The following is a 12,455-nucleotide window of genomic DNA, read 5'->3' as shown; positions in this document are numbered from 1 at the left end:
TCAACTTTTCTATAAGATTTAGTTTTCGGAGAGTGTTTCTCGACAGTACCGAAGGGATCAATGATGCTAATTCCTTGGAGCATCTTAGACGAAGGAATTCCTTCGTGAAGCCTGTGTTCTAAAGATTGCAATTCGTTTGTCAAGATAAGAGAATCCATCAAACAGACCAACCGTTTCTGTACAGAGTCAAGGGTTTTTTCAGGTATTTTGAGCTCCAGACCTGAGGTGGCTGCCGAATTCAACCGTATTATTAACCAGGTCAGCAGTTGTGTACGAAAAATTAAAAACTGTGATCACCGGGATTCATGTAGACCAATTTTTAAAAATCTCAAACTTCTGACAGTGACAGACATAATATATCGTCGCTGTTAAATCAAACCGGCATATATGCAAAAATGGAGCTTTTGAGTTATTGGTGTCAAAAAATTTCTTTTTTTCCCTTCTATTTTTATTTTTAACCGGCATGTCGTATAGTTGAATAAAAATCTGTCAGATGGCATTGGGCCGGTATGCATTTACGCGTGAATCGCCATTTTTTTTAACAGAAGACTATTCCGCAATACGCCAGTTGCTTCAAAACTTTCAAGGGGGAAATGCGTCCATCATGTAAGTAAAACTGGATTATCTCACAATAGTACTTTTTATTACTACCCAGATATGACTTATTGGCAGATAATCCAGTTTGCACTTAACAAAAGCGTTTATAGCAGCCTCAACTAAAACAAACCGGCATATATGCCAAAATGTCTGACCCGGGTAAAATTTCTCCCGGTTAAAAAAATAAATTAAAATACGCAAATTTAATAAAAAAAACTTTAGCAAACTGAAAGATGCGAAACTGCGGTGAGGAATACGAGTCTAAAACCCGTGGAAGAGTGAATCAACGAAGCATGAAGCCTCCTTGCCACAACTGTAAACTCAAGTGTTCCTAGTCATTACTACAGATCTCAAAATTCTCGGGAGTATATCGATCACAGAGATTATCTAAAAGAAAGAAAGGAGTCAAACCTTGCAGGAATCAGCTACTACCAGTACAGAGGTTTTTTCAAGTCATACAAACTTTCACACCGAAGAAATATCAGTGTGATGTTTGTCTCATTTACGACGGCAACTTTTACTTCAAAACCTCCTACGGATCACATGCCTGGGAGGAGGCAAAGAAAAGGAATAAACGGGGCAATGGGAGCGTGAATCCTGTTCTGATGCAAGCATTCCAAGAGACCATTGATGAGAAGAAGAAAAATGGTATCCTAAAGTTAGTTACCGCCGGGATAATACCGCCAATTTATTCAGATTTCCATAAACGATTGGGAAACTTTGAAGTTGCCAGCAAAGGAAAAAGCAGTATTATGTTAATTGTTTATAAAAAAAATTGTGAAGTTATAAATTATTTTTTCATTGACAACATTGTCTTTTTTTATACCTTAAACAGGTTCCAAAAGAAGAAGCCACTGTGACACAAATGCAAATATTACACTGATTTTAAAGCCATACTGGCATATCTGCATTTTACTCTTAATTTAAGCAATTTTCGATTTATTTGCAACTACTACTTCAATAAGCAGTATTCGTCTAAATTTTATTCATTCATAAGGTGGCTTTGAGGTGAACCAAACGGACGTTAAAAGGAAAATATCATATGCGAAATCTTTAAGGCGCTCTGGTGAAAAACAAGCATTTTGCAGATATGCCGGTTTGATTTCACAGCGACAATATAATGGAGTTATACCTGTTAGTTTCCCACAGAAAACTTCACCACATAAACACGCTACAAGGTTCACAGAAAACTTATTAATCCCAAAACCAAACAAAACTATATTTCAAAAAGGACCACATTACATGGCCATTAAAATACCTATATAACAACCTTACACGGAGCATCAAACAAATAACCGACATATTTAAATTTAAATCATCACTAAAAACATTTTTTTTAAACAAATGTCACTACACCTTAAATGAATACCTTACATCAGGGGTGTCCAAACTAGATGGGACCCAGGGCCAATAAAAAAGACTAAATACATTGGTGGGCCGCAAAATATTTATAAAAATAAAATACTGGTAATAATACGTAATATCGTTATTTTATTATCTACTTTTTCATTAATTTGTCTTTTACAATTCTGTCAACATCAACTTCAATACTAGTGGTAGCTAGGCGCAGTGCATGTTTAAGTGAAGTATCTGTCAATGAAGACCTTTATTTCGATTTAATAAACTTCATTGTTGAATATGCACTTTCACAAAGGTAGGTACTGCCCATCATCGAGCCCATTTTTTGCCCGAAATTCGTCAGTTTCGGGAAACGTTCAGCGAGGAGCTTAAAAAAATCAATTCCTGTTTCTGTTCTGCCCTTGTAAAAGGGGTCTGATTGCAGATCACACAGTTCCAATTGATAATCAATCTTCACACTCGCAACTGCGATCGTTAATGGATGAGTAAAGAGAGAGCTATATCACTCTCAATTTTTTTTTAAATCTGCAAAACGCCGCTCAAATTCGACTATTATTTCGTCCATGTATTTGAGGTGGTCCAAAAAATTACATTCTTCAAAATTTTTCATCTCTAAATAATGTTCTTTACAACTTGAAAAAAAGAAAAATCATTTTGTTGTAGAGACGTTTTGAACAATTTCAGTTTACTTCTGAATCCATTCACATTTCCGTACATGTTGGCTATATTGAGGTTTTTACCTTGCAATTTAAAATTTAATTCATTCAAGTGTTGCGTCATATCAGTTAAAAACGCAAGATCAGCCAGAAACTGAGGATCTCGCATTTTATCTTGTAGTTCAGAAGTGTCAGATGATATCTCATTTTTTAGAAATAAAGGTATTTCTTTTCTTAAGGCGAAAAAGCGTTGCAAGCACTGGCCAGCACTTAGCCATCTGATTTCCGAATGCAATAGTAAATCTCCATAGTTTGCATCGATTTCACTTAAAAAGTCTCTAAATTTTCTATGTGTCAATGCCCTGTTTCCACCTCTAATCAAATTGGTTATCCTTATAACAACTTTCATAGCATTCATTTGACGCAAAGATTTTCCACACAAGGCTTCCTGATGTATAATACAATGCAACAACGGGCAATCAATGCCATTTTGTGTTACAAGTCCCGCGAATCCTGTCACTGTCCCGGTCATAGCTTTTGCCCCATCGGTCACAATACAAGAACACTTACGAAATCCTCCATATTCTACTATAGTTTTGTTAACCGCTTCAAATATATCACTGCCTTTAATTGTTCCATGAAATGGTATTAAATCCAGCATTTCTTCCGTGATTGTAAAATCTTTGGAAATGCAACGTATAAAGATTATTAATTGACTGACATCGGTCTGGTCGGTACTTTCATCCAAACATATTGAATAGTATTCGCAATCTACAAAGTAATCACATATTTTTTTTGTAATATAATTACCCATGTCCTCTATTCGTCGCGCCACCGTTTGATGAGATAATGCAACAGATTCAAACTTTTCCGCTAATTTCGGCTGCATAAAGCGTTTAGCCATTTCAACTGCGCATTTTTTTATTAAAACTCCATCACTAAATGGTTTTTTTGCTCTGGCTAATTGTAATGAAACTTCATATGAGGCAGCCAAGCTTTGTTCATTCTCAGTACTTACTTTTGAAAACATACTTGTTTGCTGTATTAGTTTTTTTTTGTACTCAGCCACCATAACTTTTCTTGCTTCACCGACATGTTTTTTATACTTTTCTTCATGTAAAGAAGTATAGTGTCGCTTAACATTATATTCTTTACTTACAGATAAAACTTGCATACAAATCAAACACTGAATTTTATTGTTATTGTTGGAGATAAAGTAGTCTAACTCCCATTTCGCATTGAATGTACGATTTTCTTCACTTAACTTCCTCTTCTTTGTAGACATGATGAAAAGTTCAATATACTCAAACACAAAGCGAACAACGTAATACCAAACTTTAAAATAATGTAAAAGTCTTTAATAACCTGAGAGTAACCTTGCGCAATCAAAACTTTCATTGCGTTGAATGACAAGTGACAAACAAATGCCCAATGAACGATGCGCGGTAGGTACCTATTTTGAGTTCAGGGAATTCTCGAGTCAATAGTGATGTTAGCGACGTGATCGAACATACCCAAAACGTTTGAATTTCGTCGCGAGAAAAATAGTTTGCTCATTAATGTATTTAAAACTTCGAACAAAGAAGATAATGAACTAAAATCTGAATAATAATTGCTTTCATACAAAATGTGACAAGAAATAAATAAAGTAACTAAGTTAAAGCAATTATTAATTAAAATAAATATAGTTTAAAAAAACTAAAAAACACGCTTTTAAATAATATCGAACTAAAAACTTAAAAATTATTTTTAAAATAAGCTTAAAGCAATAATGAATGAAAAATGATAGTATTATTGTTAAAAAGCGTGGGCGCTTTGTGCCATATTTTTCGTATATCGTGCGCCCGACGCTTTTTCACAATAATACTATCATTTTTCATTCATTATTGCTTTAAGCTTATTTTAAAAATTATTTTGAAGTTTTTAGTTCGATATTATTTAAAAGCGTGTTTTTTAGTTTTTTTAAACTATATTTATTTTTCACTTTTTAGTTTCGTATGCTACAAAAGCGTGTTTTTTTAGTTTCTTTAAACTATATTTATTTAATGGTAGTTTCTTTATTACCGACTATGGTTCTAACAGGTAACTTTTATTCCGGAGAGGGAGCCTGAGAAACGGCTACCACTAGGGCCGAGGAAGGCAGCAGGAGAGTTACATACAAGCAAGCAAACAAGCAAGCAAGCAAGCAAACAAACAAATATACAAGTGAAGTTAATAAAGTATTATTATATGCAGTGGGTACACCTACAGACCTCTTTGTAGTCGGTGTAACCGAACCGGACTTTTTTTTGAAGTCGGTTAAAAAAAGGTTCAATGGGCCGCAATAATCTAAACCGCGGGCCGCATGCGGCCCGCGGGCCGTGGTTTGGACAGCCCTGCCTTACATAAATCAAATACCCATGTTTTTTATTTACATACATTTGTTAACATGTAATTTTTGGGTTATGTAATATAATGTGTATTTGTTGGGTTAGCTGGAAGAAATAGGATGTAACCTATAAAGGGTATATTTGTACTCTTTTTTTGCAATAAATATTTTTTTGAATTTGAATTTGTATTGCAGTACCTATTGTGCTCCCTGTATAGTACGCCCAGCATACGAGAGGCTAGCTCAATTCTGGCTTTGATGGGTGCCTGAGCTGGTCACTTGAAGTTACACTAAGAACATCATTTGCATGTTTGGAAAATTCAGATTTATTCTGATGCAATAATATTTCTGCTAGGCCCTGCAGGCAGCTTTTTGATAGGCTTCGCCCAATTCAGTAAGGTTTCCTGATAGTAGAGTTTTGTCCCTTTGTATGTACAACATCAATTATTAGAATGTGTGCAAAAATTTACTATAGGTATATTCATTATTCTATCCAAATAAAAATCATTTGTGAATGCATACGATATATATTTGTAAGTCAAATAACGTTGATCATTTGAAATTTTGGTTGTATACAATCATGTGTGTATTAAGTTGTTTAATTTTTATATTAAAACACAAATAACTTTTTTTACATCACTTTAATATATATAACCTCTACATGTTTCATGAACAATGTTCACCTCATCAGGAGCAAGTATATACTAATATATGTATAGGTACTATACTAGTATATGTAAACAAAGTTATTTGGGTTTTAATATAATAAATAATGACATCACAAATTGATAAGCTTTCAGAAGAAATTTTCTTCGATAAATTAAAGATTAATTATTTTTTCCCAGTATTGATTGATCTGTGTAATAGTGATAAAAGTGTGTTAAATGGAGACGTAATTATTTTTTCAATATCTGGATATCATCTTTTAACTATTTAAATCTATTCTCGTGCTTAAAATTGGGTGCAACATACAATTTATTGATACAAATATATCAAAAAACTAGCTGTACGCGTTCCTGTGGCTCTGTCTGTGCAGACTGCAGATATACAAACAAATTGTTTCTTTTACTTCCAACAGATGGCACTGTTTTAAAAAAATGCATTTTCTAACCTATCACAGGTAACATCTATACACGGTGTCCGGAAACTCGTAGTACAAGCGGGAAACTGGAGAATCTACACCACATGGGGAACCCAAAAAAACATAAAGTTTTTTGATTTGAGCATTTTCAAAAAAAAAAAAAAAAAAACCAAAAAAATATATTTTTCGGCTATTTTAGGGTTAAAGTTTTTTCTGGTGTTTAGGGTTGAATAACAGATGTTTTAACCCTGCAGAGCAGAAATATTTTATGATTACACCGGGTTAAATGAAGGGTGATTTCAAAATAATGCTTCAAATCCGAGTTTCTTCATTTGTTTTACTTTCAAATAGTTTTAATTAGTTGGGTACTTTGATCTTCAGTAATAATTTATAAGAATTTGATTAAAAAAAAAAAATTAAAAAAAAAAAAAAATCAACTTCAAACTCGATTTACTCGATAACGAAAGCTCAAATAAAAAAAATATATACTACAAAATCGACTCCAAATGTGATGTAGATTCACCAGTTTCCCGCTTGTACTACGAGTTTCCGGACACCCTGTATAATATACATATACACATTTATATAAAAACACATGCATATTCGAATGCAACATTGTGCCAAAATTTCAAAGCAATCGATGAAGAGATTTAAGATTTTGAACAAACGAACATTTAAATTTTTATTTATATAGTTAGATAGATAGATTGTATCACGAAAGTAAATGTAACATTTTTATTGGATATGTCTTTTTCACGTAAGTGTAACAACGAATAGTGTGATGCAATTTAAGGAGAATTTATCGATGTTGTAATACATTCTTATTTAGGTCCAAAATCTTTGACTGCATTTTAAAATATTCATAGTTAATTTGTTCTTTCAGCTGTTTGTTTGTGTGTTTTTTAAATTTTTTATGTGACACTTCACAAGAGCGCTCCTTTCTGTACAGTCTAAAGGAAGGGGAACTATGTCGCCATCCGGTAGGGCAGCGTTGTGAGGCGGGCTAAGGTAGGGGCTGTAGGAAAAGAAATATTAATGCGGATCTTGAAAAGGACCGGGTTATACGAAGGAGGAAATACAGATGCCGGTAGCTCGTTCCACAAATGAGCCGTCTTACATAAAAACGAGTCGAAGAAATGGCCCGTTCTCATGAAGACAACATCAACCGTGGACGGGTGTTCCGCTTGTGTCTGTGGAGTTTCGCGCACATGCGCTGGAGCACCAGGGATCCATGCTGCTAGTTCCTTAGAGCAGGCTCCATTAAAATACCTGTAGAACAGACTCAGCATAGCCACATTGCGTTAATACATTAGAGATGGCAATCAGACGGACCACCCTCCTTTGTACAGAATCACAACCCCCAGATTCCTACCCACCCCTAATGGCTTTTTCCTTCCCGGAACTTCTTCTCCTTTCTTTCCTGAAAACGACCCTCCACACAGCATCCCCAAAGATGACATAGGCCCTGAGGAAAATTTAAAGAACCTGCTAGACATAAACAAGACGCCCAGTTTGTTGGAATCCAGATTTACTCGGACTTCTATATACTCGTAGCCCCGATACTTGAGTCGATTTTATATACTTACTCCAAGCATTTCAATAGAATCTTTATTGGGAAGGATGTTTCCAGAGAGTTGTTAGAGAATAATATACTGTTTAATTGCAACAATAACATTTGGCTGTCATTAGTTGTTTTGTTTTGCTCTATCTAAAATTAATTTTTTTCCATTCTATTTTGTTTTCTGGCTAAAAAAAAGTGTAGTGTGTTGTGCCTTGAGGTTTCTTCTCCCTTCTGATCTTCCAGGAGTCACTTTTCGCTGCTGATTTCCAGATATTTATAAACTTTTTTACTTCTGTCATTTTTCATACTATTATTGTAGTTGTTTACTGTTGTGAATAATGGAGGAAGATTTCCCTCCTGGACCCCCTACAAAGCCCCCAGATCCCTCTCCGGACCCCCCAGACGGGGAAAATGTAGAAATTTCTGACAGTGATTCTGTCATTTTGACTTCTACCAAAAAAAGGAAATTTACTCCTTCTTCCCCAATAAAACTTGACTCGCTTTCGACTTCACAGTCCCCACCAGCACTTTCTCAACTTCCTCCAACAAACTTTTATTCTCCTCATTCCCGTGGCCCATTCATAGTATACGCCCAAAAAACTGAGCAAGGAAAAACCATCCACCCTCTTGAATTTGGCAAATTGCTATCAAATAGCAAGAATCTTTCAATCAAGCCTGGAGGTGTAAAAGCCGAGGGTCGCTTCCGAATCTCCGTCGAATTCCTCTCAGGGTCAGCTGCCAACAGTTTCATCAAAAATATCTTCATTTCATCTAATTCAAAGTTCAAGGCATATATCCCTACTTTCAATGTCACTCGCATGGGCTTGGTCAGAGGTATCTCGACCGATCTGTCCATCGAAGAAATTCTGTCTTCACTTTCAACCCCCCAACACATTGGCAATCCCATAAAAGCCAGGAGGCTAAATTACAAGGACTCCTCTGAGGGTATAATTTCTTGGAAGCCCTCCCAATCTGTCGTTATCACCTTTGAAGGTCAATCTCTTCCCTCCCATATATATTTATTCTTCAACTCATTACCAGTTGAAATGTATACTTATCCCACCACTCAATGTTTCAATTGCTGCCGTTTTGGTCATACCAAAGCTGCATGCAGATCTCAACCCAGATGTTTTAAATGTGGAGAAAACCACGCAGCTGACCAATGTCCTTCTTCCTCCTCACCTAAATGTTTTAACTGCTCAGGCTCACATACAGCTATCAACACATCTTGCCCAGAACAATCTCGCCAAAAAAATATTAAAATTTCTATGGCCTCTCAGAACTTGTCTTTTCTGCAGGCTTCTAAACTATTCCCGCCTGTCAAAAAATCATTTGCTGAGGCTTTATCCAGCAACTCCTCATCCAACCCTCTTCCCTCCACTACAACAACTTCTTCTCGTTCAACTAAATTCACATACAAAAACGCTATTTCTAAACCGGCTCCTGGATATGATCAGCAACAACACAACTCACTGCTCTTAAATCCCAATGGTTCACCTCTTTCAAATGCCACAAATGGGTGTGCAAATAATTATAATCCGTCCTCAATGAACTCTCTTAAACTTTCTGAAAAACTCTCCCAAGACAATTCTTCATTTATCCAAACTCTTATTATGCTTCTAATTGACCTTATTTCTTCTCAAACTAATCTACCGTCCAACGCTGCTACTATTATTTCCACATTAAAATCATTTATTCAAAATGACTCTTCAGGATGTCAGAATACTTCAGTGGAATAGCCGAAGTGCTATTTCTAACAAATCTGATCTCCTTAACCTATTAAATTCCAACATTATTTCTTTGGCTGCTATCTCGGAGACTTGGTTTACTCCATCCACCCATTTTAATGTGGGAGGGTATTCCTGTCTCCGCGATGACCGCCCGGAAGGTTCGGGCGGCGGTGCTGCCCTTTTTATTAAAAAATCCATATCATTTTCCCCAATAAATAATATCAAACCCCCCAATGCTGACTTCCAAATGGTTGCAGCTAAAATAAAGGACACATCCTTTATTTCAGTCTATCTTCCCCCAACAGCCCACTTCAATAAACAAACTTGGTTGCAAATTGTAAGTCAACTAAGCCCTCCTTTCTTTATATTAGGCGATTTTAATGCCCATTCCCCCGTCTGGGGTTCTGCTTTCTCCGACCGAGATGGTCGAAGTGTGATGGATTTCCTAGATCAATCCAACCTTTTTCTTTTGAATGACGGATCTCCTACTAGGATCTCACGCCCCAGCACAAACCCCAGTGCAGTGGATCTATCGATATGTTCTACTAGTCTGGCTTCTCTCTCCTCGTGGGTGGTGTCCCCCGACCCTTGCTCCAGTGATCATTTCCCGATCACCATTACTTATCAAACTTCTTTCCAATCAGACAAGTCTCATATTTCGACAAAAATTAAAACGAAACACACCAAATGGGATGAATTTAACTCTCATATGGACAAGTTCCTATTAAATTCACCCGCCACCGATATATTTTCCGTCAAAGATGATTATAATAACTTCAAATCAATGCTCATAACTGCAATAAATAAATCAAATCCTCCCCCTAAAACTAAATCTCTCAAAAAACTCCCTCCAACTCCCTGGTGGGATGAGGAATGTTCCAAAGTAGTAAGAATTCGGAAAGCTAAATCTCTTTCCTATCGTTACAATATGACTATGGAGAACTATCTTATATACAAAAACGCTGAATCCAATGCCAAAAGGGTATTGAGGTAAAAAAAAAGATCCGGGTGGTACAACTTCTGCAGTTCAGTATCTCCGAACACTCCAATTTCGGAAGTTTGGTCTATGATCCGAAGATTTAGATCCTCCTTCAGTTCACCATCTCCTCGAGCGTCTCATTCTAAATGGATCGATGAATTTTTGGACAAAATTGCCCCCCCTTCTGTACCTAACTTAGATGAAATAACGCCCATCTATAATACTCCTATGTCTAATCATTGGCTAGACTCTCCGTTCACCTTAATTGAGCTAAAAAATTGTTTATCAACAGTCAAGGACTCATCTCCAGGCAGAGATGGTATACCTTACAGCATAATCAAAAATAGTAATAATAATGTTCTAAACCACTTCTTAAGCATCTTAAATAAAATCTTCCAGACTGGTATAATGCCTGATGACTGGAGTTGTCAAATAATCATCCCTATTTTAAAAACAAACAAATCACCAAATTCTGGATCCAACTACAGGCCAATCGCTCTTTCATCCACCCTCAGTAAACTTTATGAAAAATTAATTAAAAACCGATTAGAATTTTTTGTCGAGAGTAAACAGCTTCTCTCTCCATCTCAATTTGGATTTAGGAAAAAAAAATCCACTCAAGATAACCTTGCCATCATCAGTACTGATATTAATTTATCAATTTCTAAACAGGAAGTTTGTCTTGCCGTCTTTATAGATATAGAAGGCGCCTTTGACAATGTTTCCATCCCAATCCTGAAAAAAAAACTTCTAGGCCTTGGCCTTCCCCCCATGTTTGTCCAATCTATTATTAATCTATTTCTAGATAGAAAAATTTTCATTGAACTTCCAGATATTTTTCCTCAAAGTAGGTCTATTTGGAAGGGTTTACCACAAGGCGATGTATTGTCCCCCTTACTGTATAATATATACACATATGATATGCATGTCGCTATTCCCCCACAAGTAAAAGTTATTGAGTTCGCAGATGACATAGCTTTCTTCTTATCATCCAAAATCATCCCTCTCGCCGTCAAATATCTTAACGAAGCCATGAATGCCCTTTGCACATGGCTCACGTTAAATGGTCTTGAACTTTCAATCCAAAAGACTCAGTGTGTCACCTTCTCAAACCGCCATAAAAACCCCCCCATTCAAATTTTATTTAAAAATTCTCCAATCCCCAACACTTCTGAAGTAAATTTTTTGGGAGTAACATTTGATAGGAAACTTAAATGGTCTTCCCATATTAATAATTTAGTTACTAAATGCGAAAAAAATTTAAATATCATCAGATCATTATCTGGCGTTTGGTGGGGTGCTCACCCTACTTGCATTAAGTTGCTTTACAACGCACTTATTCGAAGCCATCTTGACTATGCCTGCCCACTTTTTAGTACTGCCTCAAAACATGTACTTGATAAATTAGACAAAATTCAATCTAAATCTTTGCGAATTATAACTGGAGCGATGCAATCATCACCCATCAATTCCCTTCAAGTAGAATGTTCTGATCCTCCTCTTTATTTAAGGCGTCAACTATTTGCTGACAAATTTGTTCTTAAATGCTTAAATTCTAAATGTCATCAGGTTATCCCCAGCGTCTCTTTGTTCATTGACTCAACTCATTCATCTACAATCAGAGCTTCAACTAAACCTCTTCCTGACATCTGTAAAAATTTTAAGTCTCTCTCAGAGCTTCACATTATCCAAAATGATCTACTTCCCTTATACAAATTAAAATATAGTCACGTCACCCTATCCCCAACAATAATAGAAGGGATCGGAATCTTTAAAAGTCATTCCAATCTCCCGGCCCGAACTGTCAATAATATGTTCAATGACATTATTTCATCTAAATGGCCCAACTTTTCTCTTTTATTTACTGATGGATCCAAATCTCCCGACTCTCCTAACTGTGGTATAGGTATTAACGTTTACCACAATAATTCTAATGACAGAATATTTCATTCAATTTCAAATCAATTTTCAATATTTTCAGCCGAGTGCATTGCAATAATAGAATCTCTCAAATATATAATCAAAAATAATTTTGAACATTCCCTCGTTCTCTCTGACTCTCTCAGTTCCCTCCAAAAACTTAAATCCAGTCCTCTTCTTCATCCTGATGATCACTTTGTATGC

The sequence above is a fragment of the Hesperophylax consimilis genome, chromosome 28 (genome assembly GCF_061612785.1).
Source record: "Hesperophylax consimilis isolate HC1 chromosome 28, BYU_Hcon_1.0, whole genome shotgun sequence".
Taxonomy (NCBI): Eukaryota; Metazoa; Arthropoda; class Insecta; order Trichoptera; family Limnephilidae; genus Hesperophylax; species Hesperophylax consimilis.
This window is presented reverse-complemented; position numbering follows the sequence as displayed.